We start from the raw sequence: 14,812 nt of genomic DNA, 5'->3' as shown, positions 1-14,812 counted from the left end.
CCAAAAATTTGTCCCAAAAATGTAAAACACCGGTTTTGGTTTTTATCATACCTGATAACGATTGCTAATCCTGGTTGGAATATTAGTGTAAAATTAAAGTGTTCTTCAACGTAACAACTTATCAACGTAACAGTTAGGAAATAGTATTCTATTTTCTTTTGCCATTAGAAATTTTAGTTTGCCATTAGAAAGTGCATTTTCCAAATTTAAGTAATCCATTAAAACTATTGTCATTATTTAACCTTGAACATCAAATAAAACGATCATTGCTTTAACATTAGGACAATAACATTGAACTCGACTGCCGCAACGGAAGTTCTATATTGTATTTTCCGCGGCTTATTCTGGTGGCAACGGAAATCTATTGTAGGAGCGAACAGAATGATTTGGAGACGAAATTCCGAAGTGAAATTCATTTGATAACTAGAATGCTGTCGGTAACTTTATGCGGGTCTCATGTGGTATGAAGTTTCTTATCTTAAAAAATAGAATAAAGCTGTAAACTCATGTGGCTTTTTTTCTATCTTTATAAAAAACGCCAAAATGAATGTAGATACGCGCATAGCTTCCTAACGATTCCATTTAATTGGACATTTGGTGTTCGTTATTGTCAAAGTATGGTTAAGAGTAAGGTAAGGTACAAAAGAAAATTATAAAAATAACGATACGAAAAATTTATGTGGTTAAACTCGCCGAGCTAGGAAGTAAAATCTGAAAAGAATACAAATTCGACTATTCATACAGAATATTTATGATAGTAACATTTTAAGCACACGTTTCTTCGACGTCTGCGATAGTTCGACTCGACTTGTATGAGGGTTCGGAGCATCAAATGGAGTTGCCTTAGACACAAAATATTTGATATATTTTGAATAAAATTCACTTTTATTGAACTGATCGTGAATTAGTAGTACTTTTCCATTACGGTTATTAATGAAGTCTTTTATGTAAGGTGTTCGACTTCTAAGATCTTTCAAAGGAGGGGATCTGTAGATGTAATAGATCATATTCCACCTAAATAAATTCCTAAGCCCCCTTTTAAATTTGACTTTGTCTAAATAGGTGAGCTACTTTGATAGACTCATTCCACATAATACCTTTCGTGAGCACGTAAATAATCATTTAAATTACAATGAATAAAAGTCTACGAGGAACAGAATTATTTCCAATATGAAGTTCTTTAGTTGTATTCATCAGTTAGTAATAATTTTCCTAGCGTGTGTTTACGTGCTCGCGAAAGGTATCATGCAGAACGTATCTATCAAAGTAGCTCGTTTATTTAAACGAGGTAGAATTTAAAAATGAGCTAGGATTTTATTTTATGCGGACCGTGATTTATTATACCTTTATTACTCCCCATTTAAAGGAACGTAGACAGGAATCGAACACCTTGCATAAAATATTGATTCGCCGAAATATATGTGCGCGCATAATTTCTAAATGAATGCAGTAAATTATAATATTTTTTGTAATGTTCATTATTTGTTGGTGTAGTACTTCAACAGCTATGCGTACATTACCGTGCATGCATTTTAGCAATTTACTTTTATTTATATAGATTAAAATAATTCTTTAAAAAAGATAAAACAAAAACATTTTGGTTGTATTTCATTGGTACGAATTGCTTTTACCAGGCGTATTTCTAACAATAGGATCTAATCTATATTCACAAGGGTCTAGTATGAGGGGTTCAGTGATGTTTAAATGATCATAAACCATCCCGTACTGTGTCCTTTCTGTTGAATAATAAATCTCATGTAGTATTCGTTACATCTAGATAGTATCCATGGTCAGGGGAAAAAAGGAAAAACATTTAATGACGATTTTCGTTTATGTAATTTATAGTCATATTGTATACATATTTTTCTCAAATATTTACGTGGGAGCGTGTGTATTAGTGAGTGTATGATCAGTATTGTGTCTAAGGTTTTGTGTTTCAATTAAAATATGTAGTCTGTTTCTAAGGTAAGCAGTAACGTGCCTGTATTTTTGGTAAAATCCAATGGCGTATTTTAAGATTCAACGCCCCGGGCCATTTTAATTTGCCGCTCCATAAATAAGGGAAAATCACGAAAGCAGTATATGTGTTAAGGATGTGAGTTTTCGCAAAATTCCATAAAATAATCGAGTCAAGAGAAAATATTCGAAATATATTTCGGCTGACCTTTTTTTAGATAATGTTGTTTTAAATCGATTGTTGTTAACATCCTGAGTATGTATACTTACTCGGCTTACGTCACCCCTTGCAGGATACCACCCCGGGCCATGCCCCCTTTTGGCCCTAGGGTAAATACGCCCTTGTTATTTTCATACAAAGACATAATACACACATTAATGTTATTATACATGCAGCCCATGACGTCATGTTAATATATTTTTAAGTTCTTAAATGTTATACTAAAACAAAATAAATCTGACCGTACTTAGCTAACAACAATGGCAGACTGGACGTTTAGAATTACGTAGCTTAGTGGTCGAAATGTTTCCAACATTTTAACTGTGTTTTAAGTTAACTAAATATATAGTTGTTGAAACTACATTATATTTATAGTTTACTTACAGTATATAATGTACTCTTTCTCTTCTTTAGTTTGCAGTGAGGTTTTATAAAGTTCATAATGAACAGATTTAAAGCAATAAAAATCTTATTTTTGTCTCGTATGTCTGCCGAGCGTTGAGGTGTAAATTTTTTATTTACATATAATTAATAGTTATATGATACAGTTATGGTACCCATTGATTGATCCGCGAGAGGACGAAACGAGAAAGTAACCGACATAGCCCACAGAATTAGCAAGTTGAAGTGGTAGTGGGCTGGTCATCTGTGTCGCAGGACCGATGGCCGTTGGAGTAGACGGGTCCTGGAGTGGAGACCGCGTCTTAGCAAACGCTGTGTGGGACGTCCTCCGGCCCATTGGACTGACGATTTACGTATTTCCGATGTAGGCTGGATGAGGATTGCGGAAAACCGGGATGTCTGGCGCGAACTTGTGGAGACCTATATCTAGCAGTGGACTGCAATAGGCTGAATTGACTGACCCATTGATTAATCCCATTTTCTCTCTTTACATATTATAAAAATTATCAAAGTTTCGAAATATGTTAATATAGAGTAAAGTACCTACGTATATAATTAAATCTAAATCATGGCAAAATTCTTGGTAAATTAACAGAAAGATAACAATATTAAGATTCCCATCTCAAACATTAGAGCTTAATCTAGGATAATTACTGTAAGGTAGTTAACTTTGGTAGTAGATATTTCAAATGAATGTATACAGAAGTACATTTTAATTTGAGTCTATCCTAATTTAATCCTTATTACCTTTTCATTACGGGCAATATTTGTTTGAAATATACCAGTAGTACGACCAAAATACCAATGCGGTCTGGAACAAGTGCGGTGTAAATCACCTTATCACGAATACTCGCAGAAATCTGCTTGTCATGATATATGACTTTTGAAAAACGACTTGAAAAATCTCGGATTCCTTTAGGAAAATACTTTCCTGTAATGGAAAGCTGCGGTTTTGTCTAAATGAATAATTAATAACAAATAATTTTACGTACTATTAAATTAGCAGTAAGGTGTGTCCAGCATCCCATCTTATAGCCTAAAACCTTTAACGTGTAGCTTTTAACGTATGAAATGTGTTAGTTTCTTTTTTATATAACTTGGTCGGCAAACAAGCGTACGGCTCACTTGATGGTAAGCGATAACCGCAGTCTATAGACGCCTGCAACACCAGAAACATCGTAAGCGCGTTGCCGTTTCTACGCCTCTCTCCCAGGAGCTCTGGTCACCTTACTCACCATAAGAGTACAACACTGCTTGAAATCATCACTTTCACCTATCGCAGTCCACTGCTGGACTCAGGCCTCAACAAGTTCACGCCTAAAACGGCGTGAACTCATGTGTCATTGTCCTTAGTCACTACGCTGAGCAAGCGGGTTGGTGTCCGAAAACTGAATACAACTTATGAGTAGATACTAGAGTAGTTATTGTTTTACTTGGCACCAACTTCAAAATTATAAAATATTTATTTAATCATTTCTGATTAACTAAATCAAAATACGAATTACTTTGTACTAAGTAAATTTATTTTTCACTTTTTAGTTTCCTTTTTGAAGTCGGTTTTTTTTTGTTAAAAATTATTTTATTTTACAGTTTTTAGTGATGGGTAGACCTAACAAGGATGCTTTTTCTCTTATGTCGGGGGTTCGGAAACATACACAATATACAAGCACAAACACCCAGACAATGACAAACATCTATATGGCCAATACAAATGTCTGTCGTGCGCGGGGATTGAACCCACTAACGCCAGCGCAACAGCCGGTGCTGTGACCGCTGCGCTAACGCGTCGACATACTATGAGTAAAGTTCGCTATCAGGTGTACGTAATAACAACCGGGACTGACAGCCTAGCGTGTTCTCCGAGGCTAGGTTGGGAAAACCACAAGGATTAACAACTAGACCGAAAATAAATATTAGTGTAAACATAAATATCCACTCCGAGCAGGAATAGAACCCGCGACCGTCGGTGTTTAGGCGCCGCTGACACGGTACATGCACCATTATATCAAAGCGGTCGTCAAACAGCAAAAGATAACTGCTGTAAATTGTTGAGAAATTCCCTCGAGTGTTTATGGGCTCCATCATCAAATCTGGTCCTGCGACACAGATGATCACACAGCAGGTAATTGCTATAAATCATTTAAGAGTTCCCTCGACTATCTTTCGTCTCCATCATCAGACTGAAATGGTACTTATAACTCATATGTATGCAAAGTTCTCATCAATAGAAACGAATTAAGTTCAAACAGCAGGTAATTGCTATAAGTCGTTGAAGAGTACCCTCGACTAACTTTTGTCTCCATCATCAGACTGTAATGGCACTTATAACTCATACAGGTACAAAGTTCTCACCAATAAAAACGAATTAAGTTCAAACAGCAGGTAATTGCTATAAATTGTTGAAGAGTTCCCTCGAGTATCTTTCTTCTCCATCATCAGATTGACTCCAGACCTTTATTAAATAGTAGTGCTTTATAGTACTTAATGAAAACATGATTAAATTTACTAGTCACCCTTACGATTTTTGAAAGTTTCCCTCGATTCCTCTGGGATCCCATCATCAGATCCTGGTTTCCTTATCATGGTACCAAACTATGAATATCTCCTTTCCAACAAAAAAAGAATTATCCAAATCGGTTCATAAACGAAGAAGTTATCTCCGAACATTCATAAAAAAAAAAATATATATATATATATATATACGGTCGAATTGAGTAACCTCCTCCTTTTTTTTGAAGTCGGTTAAAAATAAAATACAGAATATTTTCGTGTACTCATCCATTTAGACAACAATTTAAACATAACAATGTTGCGAAAAACATTAAAAAAATAATTAAAACAGTTTGTTTTACGAATTAAAATTATCGCTGTACACTGAATACTATTTTTTATGTATCTGTGCTATTTTGGGACTTTTGGAAGTTATCAATCTGATAAAATTGAATGAAATATCTTTTCTATAGAGTAAAAAAGTAAATTGTAGAAGTTCGAAAACTATAAATCCCGCTTACTTTGTTTTGATGTATAAGTTAAAGTTTTCCCAGCGTAAAAGTTTTGGCAGTTGTTTCTGGAATGATCACTATCTCTTCACTTCCGAAACTAAATTTATACTATTAAATATTTAACGTGAAAGTTTATGACGATATAGATGGTGGGTTGCAGAAATGGCTATATTTTACGCAATGATTTTGTTTCTTCTCAAAATAAAAAAACAAACTACAACTACAAGATAGCCAGAGTTCTAGGGTAGGAACTCGCAGACGTCCATAAGCTACGGTATCCGCTTATGATCTGACGAAACTGTACACTTGTTTATATCAAGACTCATGATCAAGCAGTAACATGTGAGTGAAAGAAACAAAAAAAAAATTCAAATTATATAAAACAACGTTTTATTGATTTTGTTTAGTCTTAGAAAAAAAACTAATATTTAAAGACCCTTGCTTTTTTATTTCTCTTTCATTTGCTTCGGTAATTAACAATTGTAGGTGGAAGTTAATATTGAATTTGTTTCAAGCGTAAAATTTACCTGAGAGACGATTTAAAAGTACCCACTTTTTACCCAATTACTGGATTTCTCCTAAATAGTTATTCTTTTATTAATGACCTGAGCTGACCCAACAGACGTTGTCCGCCACGGTCGTTTAGACCGAATATAAAATCATCATATCAAAAATTTCGATCTAGCGAGTACATCATTCCATACCTTATTGGCTAGAGCACCGACACGGTCAGGTTCGATCCCCGCTGGAACGGTCGATTTTTGATATGACATTAAAAAATGTTAAGAATTTCCTAATGTGTGGGTAACACAAAAATAAAATCGTACAAATTTAAAATAGCAGGATGTCGTCTCCTGTCAAAGATTTTCATTGTAATATGAAACTTGTATGAAACTTTCATTGTAATTAAATTCGAATTGGTATAATTAATAAAAAAAATACTAAACAAACGGTGTTGTAACCAATCTTCTGTCAATCCTATATCAAACGTCATAAGTTACATTAAAAAAGTTTATATTGTCCAAAAGCGCTAAGGTTAGATTAGAAATAATTTTATATGGTGGTTAAGTATTCTTAAATTTTCTAATTTTTAGCGCAATTTTCTTACTTTTTTCTTTCATAGAACCTTTCAACCTTCAGCAAAATCGGTCCAGCCGTTCGTGCGTGCTGGCGTGACCAAGGGAAATAGGGATTCGTTTATATTACAGAAAAAGAATAATTTGAGTCGGAGTTTAGCTATTAGTAATTACAACTTGTAACCAGCTAGCCTAACTAAAATGTAACAAGTCTCATAAAAAAAACATTACAAACAGATGATGGGGACTGTCGTACCTTTAGTGCAATATTTTTCACTTCCCCCTGGTGCTGAAAATTTCAGGCGACACTTAAAATCAAGTGATCAGTCAGTAACGTAAGGTTACGATCGTTAAAGGATTTACGATGGTAAAAAGGGCTTTAAGAGCTAGTCAAGACAAATAAAAAAACATTATTAACGTAACAAATTATATTTCTATTGAATTAGTGCCTAGTTGGTATGATTGATCTATTATAATGTTGTATAAAATTGAGTTAGTTATCTTTTGTTTATTTATTATTTACTAGCGACTACAGTCAGTGTCTACCATATTATGCATATGTTATACCTTTCTCTGGAATCACTTTATTTATTAAAGGAAACCGCATAAAAATCCGCAAAAGATCTAAGCATACAGACAGCGGGAAGCGACTTTGTTTTATAGATACTATGTAATGACTTGATAATTGAACGATTTTTTTTTCTATTCCTATTTGTTTAACTAACTATAGATTTTACTATTCTTTGACGACGCGTTAGCGCAGCGCTGGCGGTCGCGGGTTCGATTCCCGCTCACGACAGACATTTGTATCGACCATACAGATGTTAGTCGTGGTCTGGGTGTTGATGTTTGTGTATTGTATGTGTTCCCGGATCCCTAACACAGGAGAAAATCCTACTGGGGGATCCGTTGAGTGTGAAGCGTTTATTAATTCTTTATTCTTAATTCTTTGAATTATTTATATCGAAAGTCAAACTATGTGACGTCGCACTAGATCGGGAAATTCGTGCTACATAACAATTTTTCACCACTTTAACGAAATGGTAGTCAATGCTTGGCATATTAATAATCGTACATACATATTATTATAATAATAGTCAGTGAGAGACTTATATCCGTGTAAGCGAAAATCGTAAAATGATCATCTTAATGAAATCCAGATAAAATTACTTTTAATACGTCAAGTGTACAAATTCAAAAATGTACAGTACCTTTAAGACAACGCTTCAGCCTGTAATATCCCACTACTGGGCATAGGCCTCTTTCCCCATGTAGGAGAAGGATCAGAGCTTAATCCACCACGCTGCTCCAATGCGGGTTGGCGGATATATTCTCTACTATGAGTAACGATCGCTATCAGGTGTACATGATAACAACCGGGACCGACGGCTTAACGTGGTCTCCGGGCCACGGTGGGGAGATCCACAAGGACTGCACAAACACCCAGACCACGGCAAACACCTGTATGACGAATACAAATGTTTGTCATGTGCGGGGATCAAACCCGCAACCGCCAGCGCAACAGGTACAATCCATGGCTGTAACCGTTGCGCCAACGCGGCGTCAACCTTTAAGACAAGCAATTTATTTATTTTGAGTTTTCATAATTGTAGGTAACAACACTAAATGACTTTGCAAAATGACAACACTAAATGACTTTGCAAGCTGTCATTAGTAGAGCACAGAACGATTTTCGATTTTACAAATTCGATACTTCTAGAAAATTGCAGACTATTGCAAAGTTTCGACGATAGCTTAGACAGAAATTTCAAACTTTTTCGACTTCGTAGCAAAACGTTTCAGAGCAGCATATCGGATTAGTTACAAACTTTTGCGGTGGAAGGCTAGTTGTATGTTGCATTAGTACAAATACTTTTAAATTTAAACGATCGGAAATAAACCTGTATAGATAATAATGAATCACTGAAATGTGGGGTTACTTTCCAATTTTAATAATTCCTTTTTTCGTGTCTGTTATTGTTTTTTTTTACAGGTTTTCATGGAATGGAAACAATACAGTTGGATTGAGAACCTTGTCCATTTTTAGGTCAGTTAATAAATAAAAAAAAATTGTCATCGTTCAAAGTAGGATAGACTCGTATGCTATAAATATTTTGCCACATTTGCAGTATATTTGTAATGCGTTATTAAACATTTATTTTTATTACAATGTAAACGAGATTGTACGTAATTACAATTGATATACGAGAAGTGTATATACGCTGATTAAAGGCTTAATTGTTTCCGTAAAATAAACATTTAATGAGTACACTAAATGAAATGCGTTCCTCGTAAATTATAGTTTGTTTAACTGATTGGATTTGGGATATTTTTATTTAAATATTGCTATTTACTTTAGGTTGTATATATACAAATAACAAAGGTCTTATTTAGCAGTGGTTCTACTCTCTGTTTTGGGGTTGTGTTAGTTTGATTCCTGCCCAGTATCTTATTCAATTTATTATGTATTTCAAATAAATAAAAATAATTATGTTTAGCAGTCGTCCATTACCTTTTATTTAACGTGGGAAAAATCCTCATGGATACCCCTCCAGCGCGGATGCACCAGAGAGGTTATGTCAGACTTTTACTAACCAAAAACCACCAAGTGTGAGTTGTTATCCGCCTGGGTGGGGCCTGTGATTACCAACCCGCCTGTCTAGCGTGGTAACTATGGGTAAAACACGTCAGTTTGAACTTAACTTAGAACTTGTGGAGGCTTATGTCTAGCAGTGGATTGCGATAGGCTGAAGTGCGATAATGTGACAGCTTTAAGCCTTTAGCTTATAAATATAAATATAGCTATATAAATAGACAGCACTGAGAAATTAAAAAAAAATTGATGTTTCTAAAGTAAATAAGTCTAACATGGACTTAAGTTAAATAATTGAAAATACCTAAAAGCTCTTTGGGAAGAGTGATAATATAACTTAATTAGCTCATAAAAGATACATTTTCATTGCACCCAGGTCGTCCTAGGTCCTATCTAATTACATAGTATTTGTGTTAACCACCAACATTTCATATCAAACAGTTCTTCATACAACGCTGTGCGCTTTAGGAAAGCGAATAGTATATTTTACATTCCAACAAAACAATTATTATGTTTTAAACAAAACAGCGTTGGAGCAAGGTGTTTGCTGGTGTCAGTACAGGAAGACACTATGAAGTAACATGACGGCCGTCAAGCGCACGATAGTTTATGGTGATACGTACTCTGGTGGTTGAATGAATGTAAAACTAAACTGGATTCTGGTGAGTGCTAAGGGAAATTCACGTACTGCTTATTCATACAACTATGTGTGGTTTATTAAACACATAATAACTGTTTTGTTCTTTTGTTGGAATGCAAACTATTTAATTATTAATAATCTATTATCGAAACATTACAAATCAATTTATTTTTTATTTGGCATATTCCAAAATACGTCAGATATTTTTAATAACCTATTATTTTATGGAAAAGGCGCCAAAATAAAAGTTTTAATGACGTTAATTTACAAAATAATAATCGCCAAATGGACTTACAAAATATAACATCACTTACATCATAATAAGAAGTTCGAAGTGTAAGAATCATTTACTTTTTCGTCCAAATGAAATAGGTCCAACTAAATAAGGGAGGCGCTATGCTACAATAACGCCTTTACAAAAATTTAGCAGAGTCAAGCAGTCCTCAGATGCCGTTATTCCGTATTAATAAGAAAGGACATTGTTGTATGTTCTTTCTAGTTTCTTATGTTGCCAGATGAACATTTCGCTAACGCGATTTAAATGCGTACAGCGCCACCTAATTGAAAATAAGGTAAACTCTCGTTGAAAATGTTCGCCTGTGACGTGAGTGGTAAATAATATAAAAAGGGAAATAATGATGTTTCTATTTAGTTAACGAGAATTTTCATTTTTTTGTAGATTGTATAATTTAATTGTTATTTTATTTTTATTAGGTACTTATAAACAATGAAGTAAAGTCTGTATGTTGATAATTAATAGAGTACTTCTACTTAGCTACCTAATAAAGAGACTTCATCGTTTCAATTATTTTATTAATTATAATTTAAGTTGTTTTATTAAATAGTATATTTTTTTTATTGAAATGAGTATTTGTTGGATCTAGCGGCATTCACAAGATACACAAAAGTGGAGATTCGTCCTAAGAGTGTCCCCTAAAGAGATCGCACCTTGACTTAGGACGAAGTCAGAAGGTTATTACTAAAAGTTGGCTGTTCATCTAACAGATCATTCGCTCTACATAAAGCTCCTCATAATTTTTACAGAATAAATTTTTTGTAACCGTTATCTATATTAAAATAATAACAATATACACTCATATTAATAATAAGTACTTCGGTGACCAAGCTTAGCTCGGTATTTTTAGTAAATCATGTTTTTTGGATATCATATTTAAATACGAATTACATGTTGATAAAATATGAATGATATTTTCCGATTTTACCGACATAATAATAAAAAATATGAACTGGTTATTTAAATAAAAAACCATGAGTGCAATTTAAAAAAAAAGGAAAAAAATAATTGACTTGGGGAGATATGGGGATTTGAACCGTGGTTTTCTCAGTCAAGCCCGACCGGCCGATTTCCCACCTGAGCTATCACAATTTTATTGACAGATGTGAAATTTACCGTCGTATTCTAACGATATTGTAGGTATTTTTTCATTGCCTAAAAACAGAGATAAAACGACATTTTCTAAAAATGAATCCTAGCTAGATTTATTTATCTTCCCCGAAATCCCCTGCATAATAAAGTTGTAGCCGTTTCCTAGATTCAAATTATATATATACAAGAATTGCTCGTTTAATAGTATTAGATATATAAAAAAAACAAGATTTTTTTTACATATGTAGAGTTAGTCCTTGTTGAACTTTTCACATTTAATGAATACTTACTACATATAATTTTAATATTTTGTTACTTAAAAATGATTTTTTACGACAACTTCATTATTTTTTTATAAGTTGGGATTTTTATTTATATATAACGAAGTCGGCAAACAAACGTACGGCTCACGTAAACAATAACGACACATCTCCTACATGGGGAAAGAGGCTCGGTAGTGGGATATTACGGGCTGAAGCGAGCGAGTACATTATAGGAATATTTAAGTGTATAACTCCACGGCTGTAAGCTCAAGTCTGACAAAAACTTTTGGTTGAAACTGCGATTCCTGCTTTAATTACAAATAACGAACTTTTTATGTGTTGAATTATTTATAACGATTGTGTAGCTGCGTTTATTGAGTTGCTGATCTAATTCTTATTACTTTGAATTGTAAATCTATACAAATAAATAAAATTCGAATGTCTGTTTGTAATATTAAAATAATTGCTTTTTACTAAATGCATATGGATGTATACATGTTACATATACCAAAACAACATTTTTTTTACAATTTGTGTCTATCTGTCTGTCTGTTTGTTCCGGCTAATCTCTGAAACGGCTTGATCGATTTTGACGAGACTTTCACTGGCAGATAGTTGATGTACCAAGGAGTAACTTAGGCTACTTTTATTTCAGAAATTTATCTATTTTATCACTCTGCGAACTGAACAATACCTTTTTTGTTAAATCCCACGCGGACGAAGTCGCGAGCACAGCTAGTTAGCTATAATAAAACTCGGGTATTATAACGTATGCGTAAAGTGGAGACCGTATCGAACCGTAGTGAGGGGACACAATAAAAAATATCCACCCCAGAAACAATTATTTATACATATACAAGTATTCGCCTCGAACGGGAGTCGATCCGAGACCTATATTGATAGGTTTTTCATTATTAACTAGCTGTACCCTGCGCGCGTTGCTACGCTTTTTGTATTAATCTTTTTTTCGTTCGTACCAACTCAGAAATCTTTATGGGCTCATACACAATACTTTGCTGAAGATCATGACATGATCAAATCCATAGCTTACGATTCTATAAAGTATATACAGACAAATATTTATTTATATATTTATATTTATTATATAGATAATATAATATACCAGAACGTATACAATGAACGTACACTTATGAAACAGTATTGTAACTAAGAAATGATTGAATTACCATGTTATAACACATAGATGTGGTATTGAAACTCAAACATTAACCTGTCTTTTACATTATTAATTCTGTTTGCTCCTAAAAAAAACAAAGCTAACTTCAATTTACGTCTAAAAGTAACAAAATGTAGTTATTTAACTGAGGTAGGGCACAGCATGAATTTCCTGCTCAAAATATGGAGCAGCCCGACTGGGGTAGTACCTCGACCTTACAGAAGACCACAGCTAAATAATACTGTTTTCAAGCAGTATTGTGTTCCTGTTGGTGAGTAAGGTGATCAAAGCTCCTGGGGGGGATTGGGGATTGGGTCAGCAACGCGCTTTCAATGCTTCTGGTGTTGCAAGCATCTATAAGCTACGGTAATCTCTTACCATCAGGTGAGCCGTACGCTTGTTTGCCGACCTAGTGATATAAAAAAAACACATCATCATCACATGGAAATGGATTACGACAAGCACCAGCCCTTGATTAAATTAAAAAAAAAGAATAATTAAAATAAAAAATACACTAAAATTAAGAACCTCCTGCTTTTTTTGAAGTCGTCTGACACAATATAAGATACGCGATAAAGACATATAAAATATAGGTATTATTTAATATAATGGAGTGTTATAATCTAAGTCTTGATTTTGTTTTATAGGCACAATAAATCGCTGACGTAATGTTAGAACAACGAAAACCTCTTTGTCTGTGATGTTCGTGACACGAAAAGGACATTTTCGACAAGTTATAATAATGGCCGTAATTATATTCCTTGAGAAACGATGCAACATACTTTTTTTTAATAGTTATGGCGTGACGTACTCTCTATACTTACAAAAATGTATCATAATTATATAAACTTCATACTCTGTATATATCTCATTTGTATTTGTGTATTTTTATGAAATGAATTTGGACACGTGTCAACAAATTATAATTTACATATTGCTATTACATAATATACATGTTTATATGATTAGAAGAAATATGAAGTTACTCCAGACTTGGATCAGACCTTTTGTTATACCGGAAAGAAATAATCCTTTGCCTTTCTCTATTGGAAATAAATTTTAAAACAACATACATTCTTATACTACTGTCAATTGAGTCTATAAATAAAAAGTTAGTAAAAAATATTTAAAAAGTTACTGAACTTTTAATAAACCGAATAAAAGCGCAAGAATTAATGAAAAAATTATATCTCCACTGCAACGGAAAAAATAATTCCCATCAAATGTAAAACTGCCTGTGTTTATTTTATCTGTTAGTTTTTACATCCCTTACGCTATCAAAGTCAATTTTGTCTGATAGCAATGTCTATTAGACGTTTTAGAAGTTTGGGAAAAGTTATATACAGGACAATATTTGTACTTAACCCCGACTAGAAAAAAGGTCAGGCTCAACCAGATCATGTATCTGGACCGGATCAGGATAGAATGAGGCATGTCAGATCCGACAAGCCCTATCAGGACCAGGTCTGGTCCAGACAAGGATAGCCTGATGTAAAATATAATCAAGTATGGTAAGGCATACTGGATCAGGACCCAGTCCGGACCAGACAAGGATAGCCTGATGTAAAATATAATCAAGTATGGTAATGCATACTGGATCAGGACCCGGTCCGGTCCAGATCAGGATAGCCTGAAAGAAATTACGCGAACTGAGCCTGAATCGCGCTATTAATGTTTTTAAGCGCACTTAGTATACATACAGTTATCAGGACAGTCTAGCAGGGAGTCCATTTCTACACAGAGGAGCAGTCGTAAGTAATAGGAAATAGTTAATTAGTAGTTAATTATTAGAAGTTAATAAATAAAATTTAATTAATAATGATAATTAATTAATAACATAAAAATAAATAAAAATAATTAACATTTAAAGTAAAAATATAAATAAATAATACATTGGAAAAAATAAACGGAAACAAATATCATAATAATTATGTTAAGTAACATTTCTATAATATCAATTCGCTTTTTTTTTTGTTAAACAATTTTTTCAAGAATAAACATTCGTGATTTTTAAAAGGACCGGACCGAACCGGCTCATCAGGATGAGATGAGATTTCCTGATCCAGGATCCAGATCAGGAAATCTCATCTCATCCT

Source organism: Melitaea cinxia, chromosome 11, assembly GCF_905220565.1.
Source record: "Melitaea cinxia chromosome 11, ilMelCinx1.1, whole genome shotgun sequence".
Classification (NCBI taxonomy): domain Eukaryota; kingdom Metazoa; phylum Arthropoda; class Insecta; order Lepidoptera; family Nymphalidae; genus Melitaea; species Melitaea cinxia.
The sequence above is the reverse complement of the archived record's forward strand: the minus strand, read 5'-3'. Positions refer to the sequence as shown.